The 21,721-nt window shown below is 37.9% G+C and overlaps 1 protein-coding gene and 1 pseudogene across 2 annotated transcripts in view; both read right to left on the bottom strand.

Annotated features, from left to right (window-relative positions):
• The window catches only part of GABRA3 (gamma-aminobutyric acid type A receptor subunit alpha3), a 326,698-nt gene that overhangs the window by 186,200 nt on the left and 118,777 nt on the right, over window positions 1–21,721 (bottom strand). The window lies entirely within an intron of this gene.
• Window positions 18,327–19,894, bottom strand: LOC144307860 (dead end protein homolog 1 pseudogene; annotated as a pseudogene).

Raw genomic sequence — 21,721 nt, 5'->3', positions numbered from 1 at the left:
TAAGATAGATAAACCATTAGCCAGCCTTATTAAAAAGAAGAGAGAGAAGACTCAAATTAATAAAATCATGAATGAGAAAGGAGAGATCACTACCAACACCAAGGAAATACAAACGATTTTAAAAACATATTATGAACAGCTATACGCCAATAAATTAGGCAATCGGGAAGAAATGGACGCATTCCTGGAAAGCCACAAACTACCAAAACTGGAACAGGAAGAAATAGAAAACCTGAACAGACCAATAACCAGGGAGGAAATTGAAGCAGTCATCAAAAACCTCCCAAGACACAAGAGTCCAGGGCCAGATGGCTTCCCAGGGGAATTTTATCAAACGTTTAAAGAAGAAATCATACCTATTCTCCTAAAGCTGTTTGGAAAGATAGAAAGAGATGGAGTACTTCCAAATTCGTTCTATGAAGCCAGCATCACCTTAATTCCAAAGCCAGACAAAGACCCCACCAAAAAGGAGAATTACAGACCAATATCCCTGATGAACATGGATGCAAAAATTCTCAACAAGATACTGGCCAATAGGATCCAACAGTACATTAAGAAAATTATTCACCATGACCAAGTAGGATTTATCCCTGGGACACAAGGCTGGTTCAACACCCGTAAAACAATCAATGTGATTCATCATATCAGCAAGAGAAAAACCAAGAACCATATGATCCTCTCATTGGATGCAGAGAAAGCATTTGACAAAATACAGCATCCATTCCTGATCAAAACTCTTCAGAGTGTAGGGATAGAGGGAACATTCCTCGACATCTTAAAAGCCATCTATGAAAAGCCCACAGCAAATATCATTCTCAATGGGGAAGCACTAGGAGCCTTTCCCCTAAGATCAGGAACAAGACAGGGATGTCCACTCTCACCACTGCTGTTCAACATAGTACTGGAAGTCCTAGCCTCAGCAATCAGACAACAAAAAGACATTAAAGGCATTCAAATTGGCAAAGAAGAAGTCAAACTCTCCCTCTTCGCCGATGACATGATACTCTACATAGAAAACCCAAAAGTCTCCACCCCAAGATTGCTAGAACTCATACAGCAATTCGGTAGCGTGGCAGGATACAAAATCAATGCCCAGAAGTCAGTGGCATTTCTAGACACTAACAATGAGACTGAAGAAAGAGAAATTAAGGAGTCAATCCCATTTACAATTGCGCCCAAAAGCATAAGATACCTAGGAATAAACCTAACCAAAGATGTAAAGGATCTATACCCTCAAAACTATAGAACACTTCTGAAAGAAATTGAGGAGGACACAAAGAGATGGAAAAATATTCCATGCTCATGGATTGGCAGAATTAATATTGTGAAAATGTCAATGTTACCCAGGGCAATATACACGTTTAATGCAATCCCTATCAAAATACCATGGACTTTCTTCAGAGAGTTAGAACAAATTATTTTAAGATTTGTGTGGAATCAGAAAAGACCCCGAATAGCCAGGGGAATTTAAAAAAAGAAAACCATATCTGGGGGCATCACAATGCCAGATTTCAGGTTGTACTACAAAGCTGTGGTCATCAAGACAGTGTGGTACTGGCACAAAAACAGACACATAGATCAGTGGAACAGAATAGAGAATCCAGAAGTGGACCCTGAACTTTATGGGCAACTAATATTCGATAAAGGAGGAAAGACTATCCATTGGAAGAAAGACAGTCTCTTCAATAAATGGTGCTGGGAAAATTGGACATCCACATGCAGAAGAATGAAACTAGACCACTCTCTTATACCATACACAAAGATAAACTCAAAATGGATGAAAGATCTAAATGTGAGACAAGATTCCATCAAAATCCTAGAGAAGAACACAGGCAACACCCTTTTTGAACTCGGCCATAGTAACTTCTTGCAAGATACATCCACGAAGGCAAAAGAAACAAAAGCAAAAATGAACTATTGGGACTTCATCAAGATAAGAAGCTTTTGCACAGCAAAGGATACAGTCAACAAAACTAAAAGACAACCTACAGAATGGGAGAAGATATTTGCAAATGACATATCAGATAAAGGGCTCGTTTCCAAGATCTATAAAGAACTTATTAAACTCAACACCAAAGAAACAAACAATCCAATCATGAAATGGGCAAAAGACATGAACAGAAATCTCACAGAGGAAGACATAGACATGGCCAACATGCATATGAGAAAATGTTCTGCATCACTTGCCATCAGGGAAATACAAATCAAAACTACAATGAGATACCACCTCACACCAGTGAGAATGGGGAAAATTAACAAGGCAGGAAACAACAAATGTTGGAGAGGATGCGGAGAAAAGGGAACCCTCTTACACTGTTGGTGGGAATGTGAACTGGTGCAGCCACTCTGGAAAACTGTGTGGAGGTTCCTCAAACAGTTAAAAATATACCTGACCTACGACCCAGCAATTGCACTGTTGGGGATTTACCCCAAAGATACAAATGCAATGAAACGCCGGGACACCTGCACCCCGATGTTTCTAGCAGCAATGGCCACGATAGCCAAACTGTGGAAGGAGCCTCGGTGTCCAACGAAAGATGAATGGATAAAGAACATGTGGTTTATGTATACAATGGAATATTACTCAGCTATTAGAAATGACAAATACCCACCATTTGCTTCAACGTGGATGGAACTGGAGGGTATTATGCTGAGTGAAGTAAGTCAGTCGGAGAAGGACAAACATTATATGTTCCCATTCATTTGGGGAATATAAATAATTGTGAAAGGGAATATAAGGGAAGGGAGAAGAAATGTGTGGGAAATATCAGAAAGGGAGACAGAACGTAAAGACTGCTAACTCTGGGAAACGAACTAGGGGTGGTAGAAGGGGAGGAGGGCGGGGGGTGGGAGTGAATGGGTGACGGGCACTGGGTGTTATTCTGTATGTTAGTAAATTGAACACCAATAAGAATGGATAAAGAAGCTGTAATATATATACACAATGGGATATTATCCAACCATTAAAAAGACTGATATTTTACCATTTGCAATGACATGGATAAATCTAGACTATTATGCTAAGCAAAACAAGTCAGAGAAAGACAAATACCATATGATTTCACTTATATGTAGAACTAAGGAAACAAAATTAGGAGGGAGAGAGAGGGAGGGAGAGAGACACCAAGAAACAGACTCCTAACTATAGAGAACAAACTAATGTTTACTGGAGGGTACGTGGGTAGGGGGATGGGTGGGATAGGTAAAGGGGATTAAGAGTTCACTCATCATGATGAGCACTGAGTAATGAATAAAACTGTGTATCACTATATTGTACATTCAAAACTAATATAACACTCTGTTAACTATAGTGGAATTAAAGAACAAAGCTGGAGGCATCACAATACCTGAATTCAAGTTACATTACAACCTTAGTAATAAAAACAATATGCTACTGGCATAGAAAAATGCAGAATAAAGGACATAGGAAAAAATCTACATATTTATGGTCAACTTATCTTTGATAATGTTGCCAAGAACATGCAATAGGGGGAAAAATGTCTCTTTAATAACTGGTGCTGAGAAAATTGAATGTCCACTTGCAAAAGTATGAAAATGGGCCCATACCTTATACTTACCACAAAACTTAAATTGAAATTGAAGATTTAAATGTAAAACTAAAAACCATAAACTATATAGAAGAAAACATAGGAGAAAAGATCCTTGACATTGGTCTAGGCAATGATCTCTTGGATCACCAAAATACAAGCAACAAGAACTAAAATAAATAAGTGGGACGGTGTTTAACTAAAAGGTTTCTGCACAGCAAAGGAAATAATAAATAAATTGAAAATATAACCCACATAATGGGAGAAAATATTCACAAATCATATATTGAATAAGGGACTAACATGCAAAATACATAACAAATCCCTACAACTCAATAACAGAAGAGAAAATAATCCATTTAAAATGGACAAAGGACCTGATTATATATTTTTCTACAGAAGACATACAAATAGCCAACAGGTATGTGAAAAGGTGCTCAACATCCCTCATCATCAGGAAAATGCAAATCAAAAGCACAGTGAGATATCACCTCACACCTGTCAGAATGGCTAAAATCAAAAACTCAAGAAACAAGTGTTGGCAAGGATTTAGTAATTGCACTACTTGGTACTTAGCCCCAAAATACACAAACACTAATTCAAAGGGATATATGAACCCCTTTGTTTATTGCAGCATCATTCACAATAGCCAAATTGTGGAAGCAGCTTGTGTCCATCAATAGATAAATATATATAGATAAATATCTCAATATATCTCACATCTTATATATATATATATATATATATATATATATACACATATACACATATATATGTATGTATATGTATGTATGTGTATATATATAAAATTTAAACATCTTTGCTGTGTTCCACCAGGCAGCCTCAGATCACAAAGGGAACACTGTGGAGCTGGCCTCCGAGACCATAGGCCATATTGTCAGTAAGTGGCTCTAATGTACCATCTGTAAGTCTAAAAGGATGACCACTTATTTCCTGTCTGTTTTACTCCCCAAAGGGGCTTCCTTGTTTTAGATCTACTGTGATATAATAATGTGCCAGGTGGTGTTCTGAGCTCTTAATATGTGCTTAGACATGTGCACAAACCTCCAGAAGGAAATACAGTCCACCCTCTTATGCACAACCACAAAACCAGTGCTCCCTGCACTTTTGTGGTTATTTGTGGACATGTGCGTGCATTTAGCAGGGAAATACTGGAGTCACCCAGGCATGTTCCCAGCCAAGGTTAGCAAGGCAACCCCCTGCCTTCTTGTTTCAGCTCTCTCACTATAAATAAGTAAATGTCCTTTCCGTGGTTTACTTACTACCACATTTTTCGCATTTGTTTTTTTGTTGGTGACTTCACCATTTAAAATGGCCCTGGAAAAAAAATAAAAAATAAAATGGCCCTGAAGTACAGTGCTGGAGTGCTAGAAAAGATAACTGCACCTCTGTGTTCATTGTAGCATTATTCACAATAGCCAAGATATTGAAACAACTTGTGCCCATCAAGAAATGAATGGATAAAGAAGATGTAACACACACACACACACACACAAACACTCACACAGGAATACTATTCAGCCATTGAAAGAAAGGAAATTCTGCCCTTTCAATAACATGGATGGATCATGAGGGCATTATGCTAAATGAAATAAGCCAGACAGAGAAAGACAAATACTGCATGGTATCACTTTTATGTGAAATCTTAAAAAAAAAAAAGTCAAACTCGTTTAAAAAGAGAGTAGCAAACTAATTGCTGGGGGCTGAGTGTGGAGGAAATAGAAGTTGGAAAAAGGGTACAAATCTTTACCTACTAGATAAATTAGTTCAGAAGCTCTAATGTAAAATATGGTGACTAAAGTTGATAATAGTTTATTGTATAATTGAAATTTGCAGAGAGTAGAATTTAAGTATTCTCATGCCTCCCTCAGAAAAAGATAAATATGTGAGCTAATGGAAGTGTTAATTAACTAGATGGGAAAAATCCTTTCACAATATATACATATATCAATTCATCACAATGTATGCTTTAAATATTTTATAACTTTGTCACTCATATCTCAGTAAAGCTAGCTAAAAACTTCAAAGATGTAGAAGGCATGCTGATTCAAATACAAAGATAGCTTTAAGCTAAAACCAATAGTCAATAATTGAATAGTCAATAAATTGAAAATTTCCAAAGTTTTATGTGAGTTGAAATGATTAGAGAGAAATGTATAGGATGAAATTTAATAGGGATAAATTGAAATTCCTGCATCGATGTTCAAAAATAATTATTGTAATATATAAGATTGAAGCAATTGGCTAGCCAACAGCCATGACAATAAGATCTGGTGGATTTTATTTGATTGAAAAGCTCAAAGTAATCTAAGAGGGTAATGTTATCAACAAATAGACTAATTATATTTATGCTACATTAATAAAAATATGATACATAAAATGTGAGATGTAATAGTCCTAATTGTACAGTGAAATAGCTAGAAAACATCTAGAGTATTGTGCTTAGTTCCACAAGGTACAGCTTACATTGGATATTAATAAACTGGAAAGTTTCCAGAGCAGTATATCCCAAACTGATCTATGGATTACTCACATTTAAATGAAATGTTAATAGGTACTTGGAGGTGGGGAAAAGTCCCATGGTCATAAGAATACATACTGAAATTGCTTCCTATATAGTCATAATTATTATTAAAATATTAAGGAATCTGTGTAGTCCTACATTAAAACCCCCCTGAGTGTTGAATCACTCTTGCAGCCTAGGACTAAGTCCCACTTGGTCATAGTGAATAATCCTTTTAACGTACTGTTGGATCCTATTGCCTAGTATCCTGGTATTTTTGCATCCACATTCATCAGGGATATCGGTCTGCAATTCTCCTTTTTGATCGGGTCTTTGTCTGGTTTTGGGATCAAGGTAATGCTGCCCTCATAGAAATAATTTAGAAGTTTTCCTTCCATTTCTATTTTTTGAAACAGCTTCAAAATAATAGGTACTATTTCCACTTTAAATGTTTGGTAGAATTCCCCTGAGAAGCCAACTGGCAATGGACTTTTCTTTTTTGGAGATTTTTTATTACTGTTTTAAATTCCTTCCTGGTTATGGGTCTGTTCAGAATTTCTATATCTTCCTGTTTCATTTTTGGTAGTTTGTAAGTTTCCAGGAATGCATCCACTTCTTCCAGACTGCCTAATTTGTTGACATATAGTTGCTCATAATACGTTTTTAAAATCATTTGTATTTACTTGGTATCAGTTGTGATCTCTCCTCTTTCATTCATGATTTTACTAATTTGGATCCTTTTCTTTTTGATTAGTCTGGCTAGGGGTTTATTGACCTTATTAATTCTTTCAAAGAACCAGCTTCTGGTTTCTTTGATCTGTTCTACTATTCTTCTGGTTTCTATTTCATTGATTTTCTGCTCTAATCTTTATTGTTTATTTTCTTGTGCTCGGTGTAGGCTTTATTTACTGCTCTTTTTCTAGTTCCTTTAGGTGTAAGGTTAGCTTGTGTATTTGAGATTTCTCTAATTTTTTGAAAAAGGCTTGTATTGCAATGTACTTCCCTCTTAGGACCGCCTTTGCTGCATCCCAAAGGTTTTGAATCATTGTGCTTTCATTTTCATTTCTTTCCATGAACTTCTTAAATTCTTCTTTAACTTCCTGGTTGACCTATTCATTCTTAAGCAGGATACTCTTTACCCTCAAGTGTTTGAGTTCCTTCCAAATCTCCTCTTGTGATTGACTTAAAATTTCAAAGTACTGTGATCTAAAAATATCTTTTGGCAATAGTTAAGACCCAATTTGTGATCCAGTATGTGATTTATTCTGGATGTTCCATGTGCACTCAATAAGAATGTGTATTCTGTTGCATTAGGACGCAGTGAATGTTCTGTGTAGATCTGTGAAATCCATCTGATCCAGTGTGACATTCAAAGCCCTTTTCCTTGTTGATCTTCTGCTTAGGTGATCGGTCTATTGCAGTGAGTGGGGAGTTAAAGTTACCTATTATTATTGTATTATTATCACCGTGTTTCTTTAAATAGGTTATTAATTGGTTTGTATAATTGGCTGCTCCCAAGTTAGGAGCATAAATATTTATAATTATTAGATCTTCTTGTTGTAAAGACCCTTTAAGTATGATATACTGTCCCTCTGCATCCCACACTACAGTCTTTGAGTTAAAATCTAATTTTTCTGATACGAAGATTCTTACCTCAGTTTTCTTTTGAAGTCCATTAGCATGATAAATTGTTCTCCACACCCTTACTTTCAATCTGGAGGTGTCTCTGAGTCTAAAATGAGTCTCTAGTAGACAGCATATGGATAGTTATTGCTTTTTTATCCCATCTGATACCTATGTCTTTTGATGGGAACAAAGAATACCCCATTTACATTCAGAGTAACTATTGAAAAATATGAGTTTAGTGCCATTGTATTACCTGTAAAGACCCTGTTTCTGTAGATTGTCCCTGTTTCTCTCTGGTCGATGTTACTTTGGGGCACTCTCTTTGCTTACGTGATTTCTCTTTATATTTCCTGTGGTGCTGGCTTAGTGGTCACATAGTCTCTTAGGTTCTGTCTGTCCTGAAAGCTCTTTATCTCTCCTTCCATTCTGAATGACAGCTTTGCTGGATAAAGTATTCTTGGCTGCATGTTTTTCTCATTTAGTACCTGAATGTATCATGCCAGCACTTTCTGGCCTGCCAGGTCTCTGTGGATAGGTCTGTTGTGGTTCAAAATTCACAGATCAATCAGTGTGATACATCACATTAATAAAAGAAAGAACAAGAACCCTATGATCCTCTCACGGATGTAGAAAAAGCATTTGACAAAATACAGCATCACTTCTTGATTAAAAGTCTCTACAGTGTAGGGATAGAGGGAACATATCTCAATATCATAAAAGCCATCTATGAAAAGCCCACAGCAAATACCATTCTAAATGGGGAAAAACTGAGAGCTTTAACCCTAAGTTCAGAAATATAACAGAAATACCCCACTCTTACCACTGTTGTTCAATATAGTACTAGAAGTTCTAGCCTTAGCAATCAAGACAACAAAAAGAAATAAAAGGTATTCAAATTGACAAAGAAGTCATCAAACTCTCACTCTTCACAGATGACATGATACTTTACATGGAAAACCCAAAAGACTCCACCCCCAAATTTTTAGAACTCATACAGCATTTCAGCAATGTGGCAGGATATAAAAGCAATGCACAGAAATCAGTTGCATTTCTATACTCTAACAATGAGGCAAAAGAAAGAGAAATCAAGGAACCAATCCCATTTACAATTGCACCAAAACCCATAAGATACCTAGGAATAAACCTAGCCAAAGAAGTAAAGGATCTGTACTCTAAAAACTACAGAAATCTTATGAAAGAAAATGAGGAAGACACAAAGAAATGGTAAAATACTCCATGCCCATGGATTGGAAGAATAAACATTGTGAAAATGTCTATGCTACCCAAAGCAATCTACATATTCAATGCCATCCCTATCAAAATACCATCAGCATTTTTCACAGAGCTGGAACAAACAATCCTAAAATTTACATGGAACAAGAAAAGACCTTGAATAGCCAAAGGAATATTGAAAAAGAAAACCAAAGCTAGGGGCATCACAATACATGACTTCAAGCTATATTACAAAGCCATGATTACCAAGACAGTATAGTACTGGTACAAAAACAGACAGATCAATGGAACAGAATAGAGGACCCAGAAGTGGACCATCAACTCTATGGTCAACTCATCTTTGACAAAGCAGGAAAGACCATCCAATGGAAAAAAGATAGTGTCTTCAATAAGTGGTGGTGAGAAAACTGGACAGCCACATGCAGAAGAATGAAACTGGACCACTTCCTTATACCATACACAAAGATAAACTCAAAATGGATGAAAGACCTAAATGTGAGACAGGAATCCATCAAAATCCTAGAGGATAACACATGCAGCAATATCTCTGACCTTGGCCACAGCAACTTCTTGCTAGACATGTCCCCAAAGACAAGGGAAACAAAAGCAGAAATGAACTATTGGACTTCATCAACTTAAAAAGCTTCTTCACAGCAAAGGAATCAGTCAATAAAACCAAAAGGCAATCTATAGAATGGGAGAAGACATTTGCAAATGACATATCAGATAAAGGACTAGTATCCAAAATATATAAAGAACTTATTAAACTCCACACCCAAAAAACAAATAATACAGTCAAAAAATGGGCAGAAGACATGAATAGACATTTCTCCAAAGAAGACATACAGATGGCCAACAGACACATGAAAAAATGCTCAACATCACTGGCATCAGGAAATTACAAATCAAAACTTTAATTAGATACCACATCAACCAGTCAGAATGGCTAATATTAATAAGACAGGAAACAACAAATGTTTGCAAGGATGAGGAGAAAGGGGGACCCTCTTACATTGTTGGTGGGAATGCAAGCTGGTGCAGCCACTCTGGAAAACAGCATGGAGGTTCCTTAAGAAGTTAAAAATAGAGCTACCCTATAACCCAGCAATTGCACTACTAGGTATTTACTCCAAGGATACAAATGTAGTGATCTCAAGGGACACCTGCACCCCAATGTTCATAGCAGCAATGTCCACAACAGCCAAAGTGTGGGAAAAGCTGAGATGTCCATCAACAGATGAATGGATAAAGAAGATGTGGCATACACACACACACACACACACACACACACACACACACACACACACAATGGACTATTAGCCATTAAAAAGGATGGATGCTTACCATTTACATCAATGTGGATAGAACTGGAGGGTATTATGCTGAGTGAAATAGGCCAATCAGAGAAAGGCAATTATCATATGATTTCACTCATATGTGGAATATAAGAAGCAACACAGAGGATCATAGGGGAAGGGAGGAATTAATGGGAAGTCATCAGGGAGAAAAACCATGAGAGACTCTTAACTATAGGAAACATACTGAGGGTTGCTGGAGGGGGAAGTGGGTGGGTAGATGGGGTAATTGGGTAATGGGAGGGCACATGATGTGATGAGCACTGGGTGTTTTACACAACTGATGAATTATTGAACTAAGTATATACTATGTGTTGGCTAACTGAATTTAGATTTTAAAAAAAGAAAATGCTTTGAACACAGAAAAAATAAAAAATAAATAAAAATCTATTTGACTTTGTTAAGTTACCCAAACATTTGATAAAAATAAAATAATTTTTAAAAAGACTGGGTCACTTATTGATTTCTCATAGGATATTAATATTTAGTGAAACAGATTTTGAAGAATGCTGACTGGATCAGGTTTGTGGAAGGCCTTGAAACTAGATAATATAACAGATACTTGAAGACACTGGAGATAGAATTCCCCTCAAATGTCCAGAGGCTCGTCATGTGTAAAGGGGAATAGATTTTAGAGGGTAAAAATAGTCAACTTCTTCAAAATAGGAGTAATTCTCTGATTAAATCTCAACATAGGAACGCCTGGGTGGCTCAGGGGTTGAGCATCTGCCCTCAGCTGAGGGCGTGATCCTGGTGTCCTGGAATTGAGTCACACATCAAGCTCCCTAAAGGGAGCCTGCTTCTCCCTCTGCCTATGTCTCTGCCTTCCCTGTGTGTCTCATGAATAAGTAAATAAAATCTTTTAAAAAATAAAAACAAAACTGCTCAACAATGGAAAGAATTCCCTACAGAGTTTTAAAGTGGAAATACTACCCCATTTACTAGAAATCTTCAAGTAGAATCTAGAAAGCTAACCATTAGAGTCACTACAAAAGGAATTACTATCCTGGAAGAGAGACTGGTCCAGAAAAAGTTGGAAGTTCCTTCAAGAGATAATATTCCGTGCTTCACTAACCAGCTTATAGGCATTTCATGATTTAACAGACATTCCAACTATGTTTCTGATATACAGAGTGATTCAGTAATGAACTGCAACTAGGTGACTGTGTTTACGCAAGGATACACAGGGTGTGCTCCTTGGCAAAGTAAAGATTAGGTGCCACACTTAATTTCATACTATGCAAGTCATTGCATACTAGGGGGTCAGAAAAGGATACACAGTGGGTGAGAACTTACATGGCAGTAAGACAATAGATGCAGCGCTTTAGAATTTTCTTTTTTTTTTACATTTTTATTTAAATTCAATTTGCCAACATATAGTGTAACACCCAGAATTTTCAAACAGAAGAAAAAAAGAGGGGGGATCTAAACTCATTTACAGTTCATCAAGTAAATGACAGGAATGGGTTTGCTCAAAGTTAATAAGCCATTGGTAGAAGAATTATGGCTATAACTGAAGTCTTCTCTCAGTCTAAGCTATCCCCAATCCCCACAATGTCAAACCCCTCAGATCCTATGACAGGGGTCTATGTGGAGTCCTCTTAAGAAGGAACTTACCCTTTGGTTCTAATATAAAACTAATTAATGTTCAAAAAAATCTATGTTTAGGGGATCCCTGGGTGGCGCAGCGGTTTGGCGCCTGCCTTTGGCCCAGGGTGTGATCCTGGAGACCCGGGATCGAATCCCACATCGGGCTCCCGGTGCATGGAGCCTGCTTCTCCCTCTGCCTGTGTCTCTGCCTCTCTCTCTCTGTATCTGTCATAAATAAATAAAATATTAAAAAAAAATCTATGTTTAGTTATTAAAATTTTCCCTGAGGAGTTAAGTGCCCCATGAACCAAGTTTAGACTTGGTGTGTTACACTGCCACATTTTCTATTTAACTCGCTTTTGCTAAAAACCAAAATGCTGTAGTTATCTCTTGAATTGAAAAGCTATTTTGGTTATATATAAGATTATATCTCTTTCAACTTGAAAATAATTTATGTGTTATTCCTTGCCATCTAATACTATGAACATTACCCTGTCAGATACGTTATTTATATGGCTTCTCTCTTCATAATTCATGGAGGAGAGAATGCTTACAGCCATTCATTGATTCCTCTTGTCTCTTTTCCTGTGGAGAATGAAAACCATTTCCCTAAAAGAATGTTATATTAAAATTGCCAATTGGGAAAGGTTTTACCCTTTCTGTCCACCTTGTGTTTATTATTTCACTCCCAGCAAGCACCTTCCAAGTACCTTCCTTCTCAGTACTTAGGTGGAAGAAGAGGAACAAAACTAACTCACACTCATTGAGTTTGTCTAGTGATTTATGTAATTTATTTTCTTAATCTCCAGAACAACCTGACAGAGTATGTATCTCAACCCTATATTTACAGATGAGAAAAAGACTTGGGATCTAAGATAAGAAACTGCTCCATGCTCACATAGCTAGAACAATTGGCAGAGATAGGACAGACCTCTTATTCTATCTGACTAAAAAGCCAATGTTCTCTGCTGCCATCCCTGTTGGAAGGGGAAGAGATACAGGTCAAGGTAGAGTACACAGAAGCTGTCCTACTATAAGCATGACATAGCCCTAGAATGCTTTTGCTTTTACCCACAAACATTATCTTGCTTCTCATTTTAGAATTTTATAGTCAGATATTCTCTTTGGAAGCTTTGGAACTAAATTCACCAAATTAAACCCAGATAATTATTGAAAATTTCTTCCTACAGGCATGGGTCCTCTTCATTTGTATAAGTCAACTTTGCTTAGATGTACCAATTCAAAGAGAGGAAAATCATTGAGATGCAAACTGTGAGAGGAGAATGTGCAATTGTTTTTCTTCCTAGGGCATTTTCTAATCCTAGGCAATTCCTAGAGGCCAATAATCTGGGTATAGTTCTGGGAAAGGTTCACTGTTTAGAAACCACCAAAGCTCTTAGGGATTACATGAGACTGGTATAATAGAACTTGAAATTTTCCAAGATTCCTCCCACAGAACATTTGTTGAATTGTGAAGCTGCACAAAAGGCTGAAAGGGTAGTCAAAAAACATCTGAAAAGGATAGTAAAATAACCTGTAGTCTCACAGTGCTTAGGAAACAAGGACTCACCAGGGAGCAGAGGACCAAAAGCAAAAAAGTCAAGAGTTTAAAAGACTTATAAAAGACCTACAGCCACTTTTCATCTGAGGATCCTAGGTATGGAGAGTGGTTGAGAATCCACATCTGACCCATGGAAGAAGGCCATTATAGGGAAAGAGAATAGCCAGACGAGAATTTGGAGTTCAAATGAGGTTGGAGTAACAATATTGAAAATTAGAGGGGCTTCAAATAGTTTCTCTCTCAAGCACTTGCAAAATTTTGAAGATGTTCACAAGTGGAAGGCTAAAGCAATAAGCTAAACATATCTGAATAGTAGAACCAAATATCTAGCTCTATTTCAGCACTGAGAAGACAAAGGCCAATACAGGGGTCTTAATTAAAAACCTTTGAGGGCCACAACTTAGGAACAGAGCAGAATGGGAAATAGATTGAGTCTCACTAAAACTTCTATCAAGCCTCACATCAGATCATTAAGTTCATCAGTCTCTTGCCTATAAGAGGATAGGGTAAAAGTCTCTTGTGGAAGATAATTATTTGAATGTTCTTTGGCTCCTTTATAACATAAAACATATAAACAAAATTTATTAGATGTTTGTATATATATGTATGTATATATACATATGTAAATTGATATAAATAAATCAATCCAATAAAAGGCAAGAAATAAGGCAAAAATAAACACAAGAAGGTGGGCAACTAGAATCTGTAACAACATGGATGGAGCTAGAGGGTATTATGCTAAGTTAAATAAGTCAGAGAGAGACAAATACCATATGATTTAACCCCTATGTGAAATCCAAAAAAATAAAACAAATGAATAAACAAAGAAATAGATCCTTAAATACAGAAAATGAATTGATAGTTTCCAGAGGGGTGGAGAGGGGTGGGCAAAATGGGTGAGGGACAGTGGGAGAAACAGGCTTCCAGTTATGGAATGAATAAGTCATAGGGATGAAAGGTACAGCATAGAGAATATATAGTCAGTGGTATTGTAATAGGGTTTTATGGTGACAGGTGGTAGCTACACTTGTAGTGAGCATAGTATAACATATACAGAAGTTTAATCACTATGTTATACACCTGAAACTAATGTAACATTGTGTATCAACTATACTCAATTAAATAGAAAAGAAGGTGACCAAGTAGAAAAAATATTTAAGTAGTATAAACTTTGAAAACAAAGAATGGATAAGGATGTACAATGCAAATACTAATTCCCCCTCTTCTCCAAAAAAGCAGTGTGTAGCTATACAGATTGTAGTCAAGGTGCATAGACTTTAGAGCAAGAAGCATTACTGGAAAAAAATATGAGGGAGTCTTTATAATGATAAAGGAGTTAATCAGACGTGAAGATATCACAATTATAACCTGTATGTAGTCAATATCTTACATTTATATCTGTAAAATAAAAACTGAAATGAGTAAAAGGAGAAATATACACATTGGATAGTTTTTTCCAGCTTAAGATATTATTGGCCTATAACATATATAAGTTTAAGCTGTGAAATGTGATGATCTGATACATGCATATATTGTAAAATGATTACCACTAAAAGGTTAGTTAACACCTCCATCCTCTCACATAATTACCTTTTTTGTGTAGGGGGGGTGATTATATCTAAGTTCTACTCTCCAACCAACTTTCAACAGTACACTGTTAATTAATTACAGTCTACTATGCCATAGTTGGATTTCCAGAACTTATTCATCTTAATAACTGGAAGTTATTTCTCCATTTTTCCACTCCCTAACTCAGCCCCTGGAAATCACCATACTACTCTTTATTTCTATGAGTTTGGATTTTTTAGTTTTCACTTATAAGTGAGAACATACAGTGTTTGTCTTTCTCTGACTTATAGTGAAAGGGAATATAAGGGAAGGGAGAAGAAATGTGTGGGAAATATCAGAAAGGGAGACAGAACGTAAAGACTGCTAACTCTGGGAAACGAACTAGGGGTGGTAGAAGGGGAGAAGGGCGGGGGGTGAGAGCGAATGGGTGACGGGCACTGGGGGTTATTCTGTATGTTAGTAAATTGAACACCAATAAAAATTTAAAAAAAACACAAAGTAATGGAATAGAAATAGGGATAAAAGAAAATAAATTGTCACTACTTGCTGATAAAAATATTTATATAGAAAACTACTGAAGAAAATAGAGAAAAATATGAAAATAAGGTGGTAATAAAGTGATTTGATATAAAACTAAAAAAAATATTTTACTTAATATAATGTCTTTAAGAGAGATTTGTCTGTGTATTTACCTTATGTTTCACAACATTAAAATCATTTAGACTATTTTCTAACCATAGTGAAATTAAGCTGTTTCAAAATAATAAGAAAATCACAAACTTTATATAAATCAAACAATAAACTTCTGAATAATTCATGGATTAAAAAGAAATTAAAAACAGACATTGGAAAATATTTTACATTGAATATGTATAATAATGAAGATACATTTTATAATTCATAGGGTGCAGTTAAGTCAGTGCTTAGATGAAATGTATAGCCTTGATATTTTATATTAGAGAATTTTAAAAATGAAAATAAATAGGAGGAAATCAACAAAATACAAAAGCAGCAGAATTGAAGAGAAAGCTGCCCTAGAACCCAGTAATTGCATTGCTGGGGATTTACCCCAAAGATACGATGCAGTGAAACGGCAGGACACCTGCACCCCGATGTTTCTAGCCGCAATGTCCACAATAGCCAAACTGTGGAAGGAGCCTCGGTGTCCATCGAAAGATGAATGGATAAAGAAGATGTGGTTTATGAATACAATGGAATATTCCTCAGCCATTAGAAACGACAGACACCCACCATTTGCTTCGACGTGGATGGAACTGGAGGGTATTATGCTGAGTGAAGTAAGTCAGTCGGAGAAGGACAAACATTATATGGTCTCATTCATTTGGGGAATATAAAAAATAGTGAAAGGGAATAAAGGGGAAAGGAGAAAAAATGAGTGGGAAATATCAGTGAGGGTGACAGAACATGAGAGACTCCTAACTCTGGAAAACGAACAAGTGGTGGTGGAAAGGGGGTGTGTGTGACTGGGTGACAGGCACTGAGGGGGGCATTTGATTGAGATGAGCACTGGGTGTTATGCTATATGTTGGCAAATCGAACTCCAATAAAAAATAAAATTTAAAAATTTAAAAAAAAACAATAAAGCTGAAGGTAGTTCTTTGAAAAAAATAAAATTGATGATTCCCTTGTAAGGGAGATTAAAAAAAAAAGATGGAAAACAAAAATGACCAATATTAAGAATGGAAAGTTGATTATCATGACAGGTGCTACAGAATGTAAGAAAAAAAAAAAGAGAGAGCGCGAGGATATTGAGTTTCTTGGCAATAAATTTCACAACTTGTATAAAATGGACAAAATCCTTGAAAAATACTTTCTACAGAAATGAGAGAAGGTATAGAAAATGTGAATAGTCTAATGTCTAGTAATGATGTTTAATACTTGATTTAAAAATGTTTCACGGGCAGCCCCGGTGGCGCAGCAGTTTAGTGCCACCTGCAGCCCGGGGTGTGATCCTGGAGACTGGAGATCGAGTCCCACGTCGGGCTCCCTGCATGGAGCCTGCTTCTCCCTCTGCCTGGGTCTCTGCCTCTGCCTCTCTCTCTCTCTCTCTCTCTCTGAATAAATAAATAAATCTTAAAAAAAAGAAAAGCCTTTGAAAATGTTAACTACTTCAAAGAGCTTTAAAGAAATGTTTCACAAATAAAAACAACTGGCTCAAATAGTTTCACCCGTGAATTCTTCTAAATTTTTATGGAAAATATAACACTAATATCACTTGGAATTTTTCAGAAAATAGATGGACTTTTTCAGAGAATAGGTATGGAGGGACAACTTTTTTCCAGCTCTTTTAATGAGATCAGCATAAAATTATTACCAAAATTGAATGAGTATATTACAAAGGAAAGTAATAGACCAATGCCTACTTAAAAATTGCAAAACTCCAAAACAAAGTATTAGCAAATTAAATACAATGATATATAAAATAATAATGTACTGTGATCAGTTCTAGGAATGCAAAGGTGATTTATCATTCATAGTTTGTTTTTAAAATTGTATTTGAGTATAGTTGACACACAGCGTTACATTAGTATCAGGAGTACAACATAATAAAGCAACTTCTCTATATGTTATACTTTGCTCACTACAAGTGTAGCTACCATCTGTCACCATACAACAGTATTGTGGTATTACTATCTTCCCTATGCTGTATCTTTTGTTCCCATGAATCATTCATTCCATACACGAAAACATATATCTTCCACTCCCCTTCACCCATTTAGCTCATCCTCCTTACCTCTCCCTTCTCGCAACTATCAGTTTTTGCTCTGTATTTATGGATCTGTTTCTGCTTTTTTGCTGGTTTACTCTTTTTTTTTTTTAGTTTCCACATTGGAGCTAAATCATATGACATTTGTATTACTCTATGTGACTTATTTCTATTAGCATAATACCCTGTAGGTCCATCCATGTTGTTGCAAATGATATAACTTTATCTTTTTATGGTTGAGTAATATCCCAGTGTGTGTGTGTGTGTGTGTGTGTGTGTGTGTGTACATAAACCATATCTTCCTTAGCCATCTATCTATTAATGATCACTTAGGTTGCTTCCATATCTTAGCTATTGTAAATAATGTTACAATAAACATAAGGCTGCAAATATCTTTTCAAATTAGTGTTTTAATTTTCTTTGGGTAAATACCTACTAGCAAAATTATTGAAACATATGGTATTTCTATTTTAATTTTTTGAGGAGCCTCCATACTATTTTCCACAGTGGCTATATCAATTTACATTCCCACCAACAGTGCACAAGTGTTCCATTTTCTCCACATCCTCATCAAAATTTATTATATCCTGTATTTTCTTTTCTTTTTTTTTTTTTTACACCAACCAGGGGTTTAATATAAATACAAACGGCAGAGAAAAACCCCAAAATCACACATACACTGTAACCAGACTCTTAAGTAGTGAGGACAAAAGGCAGAATTCTGACCCTCTGGCTCAGCCAGCCTCCAAATAAAACTAAAGATTGACAAATCAGGAAAACGAGATTGATGTTAAGCTACGGGAGGAGAGGAAGGGGTGTTTGCATGTGTATCACACAGAGAATGGCTACAGAATACCACAGGGTCAAGTCAGACCCTGGGCTGGGAGGGGGAGAGCAAAGTCCCTCCCCACACTTAGCCAAACCTGAGCTTTCCCAGGTGCCCTGGGGCCTTGCCCCAGCTGGGAGGCTGTGTCAGAGGTAGGGCAGGACCTGTGGTCTCCCTCCTTGAGATCAGATGGTGGCTGCCCAGGCCTGCTGGGCTGGGGACTGACACAGGCTCTGCCCATGTGTTCAGGCTGCCTGTGAAGAAGACAGGGTCACTGCTTAACCACCATACCTGCCTCAGCCCCAGCAGACCGGAAGAGGCCGGCTCCAGACTCCCTCAGTGCCTCTAGCAGCCTTGCAGACACAGCATCCTTAGCCACTTCATGCCCTTCCTGCCCTTCTGGAGCCAGCACAACCCAGATGAGGTCGCTGAAGGGCACCGGGTGTCCCGGGATCACCACCTGGTACCAGAAGCGGTGCCAGCCTGCAGGGCCTGTGCCCAAACACTTGGTTAGGAACACTGGGCTACCCAGCTTCATTTGTTGGCACAACAGCTGCAGGGTAGCCCGGGCCCCTTGGGACTCCAGCTTGTCCCTGGAGGGGGCCAGTCGACTGCCCTCTGGCTGTAGGCCCTGCAGGGGGGGGCCCATGAACTGCTGGCGGAGTCGCTGCTTCAGGTCTGGCTTGAGCCATTCGACCGACACCTGCTCTCCACAGAGGCGTGACTGCCCTTCCACCAGGGCTTTTTTGGCCATGGCGGCGGCGCGGTGCGAGCTGAACTTGAGCAGCGCAATTTGCGCGGGCGCCGGCCCAGGGCTGGGCATCAGCAGCGCCTCCTGCAGGCCGGGGCCCAGGGGCTGCAGCGCGAGCAGCAGCGCGCGGCGGCTCAGGCCCGGAGGCAGCCCGTCCACGCTCAGCTCGCACTTCTCCGTGCTGCGGCACACGAGCAGCGGGCAGGACGGCCGCAGCGGGTGGTTGTGCAGCGTAGCGATGGCCGCCTGGGCGCCGCGCCGCGAACTGTAGCGGGCGTAGGCGAAGCCGCGGTTCAGGCCGCTGAAGGTCATCATCAGGCGGAACTCGTAGAGGCGGCCCACGCGCTGGAACAGTGGGATCAGCTGGTGCTCGTACACGTCCTGCGGCAGCCGCCCGATAAACACCTCCGACCCGGCCGGCGGCGGGCTGCCCACCCAGCCTGGGGGTGGCCCGCCATACTTCCTCTGCCCGTTCACCTGCACCAGGCGGATGCCCGTCTCCCTGACCCACGCCTCCAACGCCGCCTTGTTCTCAGGATTCACCCTCTCACACCATAGCTCACACTCGCGCTTGGACTGCATGACTCTCCCTGTATTTTCATTTTAGCCATTCTCATAGGCATAAGATGACCTCATTGTAGTTTTGATTTGCATTTCTCTGATGATGAGTGATGTTCAGCATATTTTCATGTGTTTGTTGGTCATCCAAATGCCTTCTTTGGAAACATGTTTATTCAAGTCCTTTGCCCATTTTATAATCAGATTATTTGGCTTTTTGGTTTTGAGTTGTGCATGTTCTTTATGTATTTAGGTGTTAACCCCTTATTGGATATATCATTCACAATTATTTTCCCCCCAATCAGTGGGTTGCCTTTTCAATTTTGTCGGTTAACTTCATTGTGCAAAAGCTTTTTGTTTGATGTAGTCCCAATAGTTCATTTTTGCTTATATCTCTCTTGCCTTAGGAGACATAACCAGAAAAAATGTTACTAGGGCTGATGTCACTGAAATTGCTGCCTATGTCTCTTCTACCATTTTTATGCTTTCAAGTCTCACATTTAGGTTGTTAATCCGATTTGTTTTTGTGCAAATCCAGTTTCATTCTTTTGCATATAGCTCTCCAGTTTTTCCAATACTACATGTTGAAGAGACTGTCTTTTCCCCATTGTATATTCTTGTTAGCTTTATAATAGATTAAGTGACCAAATAAACACGGGTTTATTTCTGGGCTCCATATTGTGTTTCATTCATAAATGCATCTATTTTTGTGCCAGCACCATACTGTTTTGATTACTACAGCTTGAAATCCAGAACTGTGATATTTCCAGCTTTGTCCTCTCAAGATGGCTTTGGCTATTTGGGGTTCTTCTTTTAAATGAGTGTGTGTGTGTGTGTGTGTGTGTATGTGTGTGTGGTTTCATGCAAATTTTAGTGTTATTTAATTCTGTGAGCAACTCTTTTTCTCTAAGTATGATGAGTACTGAGTATGATATTAGCTGGCCTTTAATAAGTGGCCTTTATTATGCTTTTTTAATAAATTTATTTTTTTACTGGTGTTCAATTTGCCAACATATAGAATAACACTCAGTGCTCATCCATCCCGTCAAGTGCCCACCTCAGTGCCCGTCCACCCAGTCACCCCCACCCCTTGCCCACCTCCCCTTCCACCACCCTTAGTTCATTTCCCAGAGTTAGGAGTCTTTCATGTTCTGTCTCCCTTTCTGATATTTCCACTCATTTTTTCTCCTTTCCCCTTTATTCTCTTTCATTATTTTTTATATTCCCCAAATGAATGAGCTCATATAATATTTGTCCTTTATTATGTTTAGGCATGTTTCCTCTAAACCTACTTTGGTAAGAGTTTTTATCATGGACAGATGTTGAATTTTGTCAAATACTTTTTCTGCATCTGTTGAAATGATCATATAATTTTTATTCTTCATTGCTGATGTGGCATATCATGTTGACTAATTTGTGAATATTGAACCACAGCTGCATCCCCAGAATAAATCCCAATTGTTTGTGGTAAATGATCCTTTTAACATATAGTTGAATGTTGTTTGCTAATATTTTGTTGAGAATTTTTTCATCTTTGTTCATCAGAAATATTGACCTGTAGTTTTTATTTTTTGTGGTGCCTTTGTCTTTATTTTTGGTATCAGGATAAGGTTGGCCTCATAAAACAAATTTGAAATTTTTCCTTCTTCTTCTATTTGTTTGATTAAAGAGAATAAGTATTAATGCTTCCTTAAATGTCTGATAGAATTCACCTGTAAATCCTTCTGGCCCTGGAATTTTATTTTTGGTAGTTTTTACTTACCAATTAAATTTTATTACTAATAATTGGTCTGATCAGATTTTCTATTTCCTCCTGATTCAGTATTGGAAGATTATATGCTTCTAGGAGTTT

The sequence above is a fragment of the Canis aureus genome, chromosome X (genome assembly GCF_053574225.1).
Source record: "Canis aureus isolate CA01 chromosome X, VMU_Caureus_v.1.0, whole genome shotgun sequence".
Taxonomy (NCBI): domain Eukaryota; kingdom Metazoa; phylum Chordata; class Mammalia; order Carnivora; family Canidae; genus Canis; species Canis aureus.
Note: the sequence above shows the minus strand (reverse complement) of the source record. Positions and strands in the feature narration are given on the sequence as shown.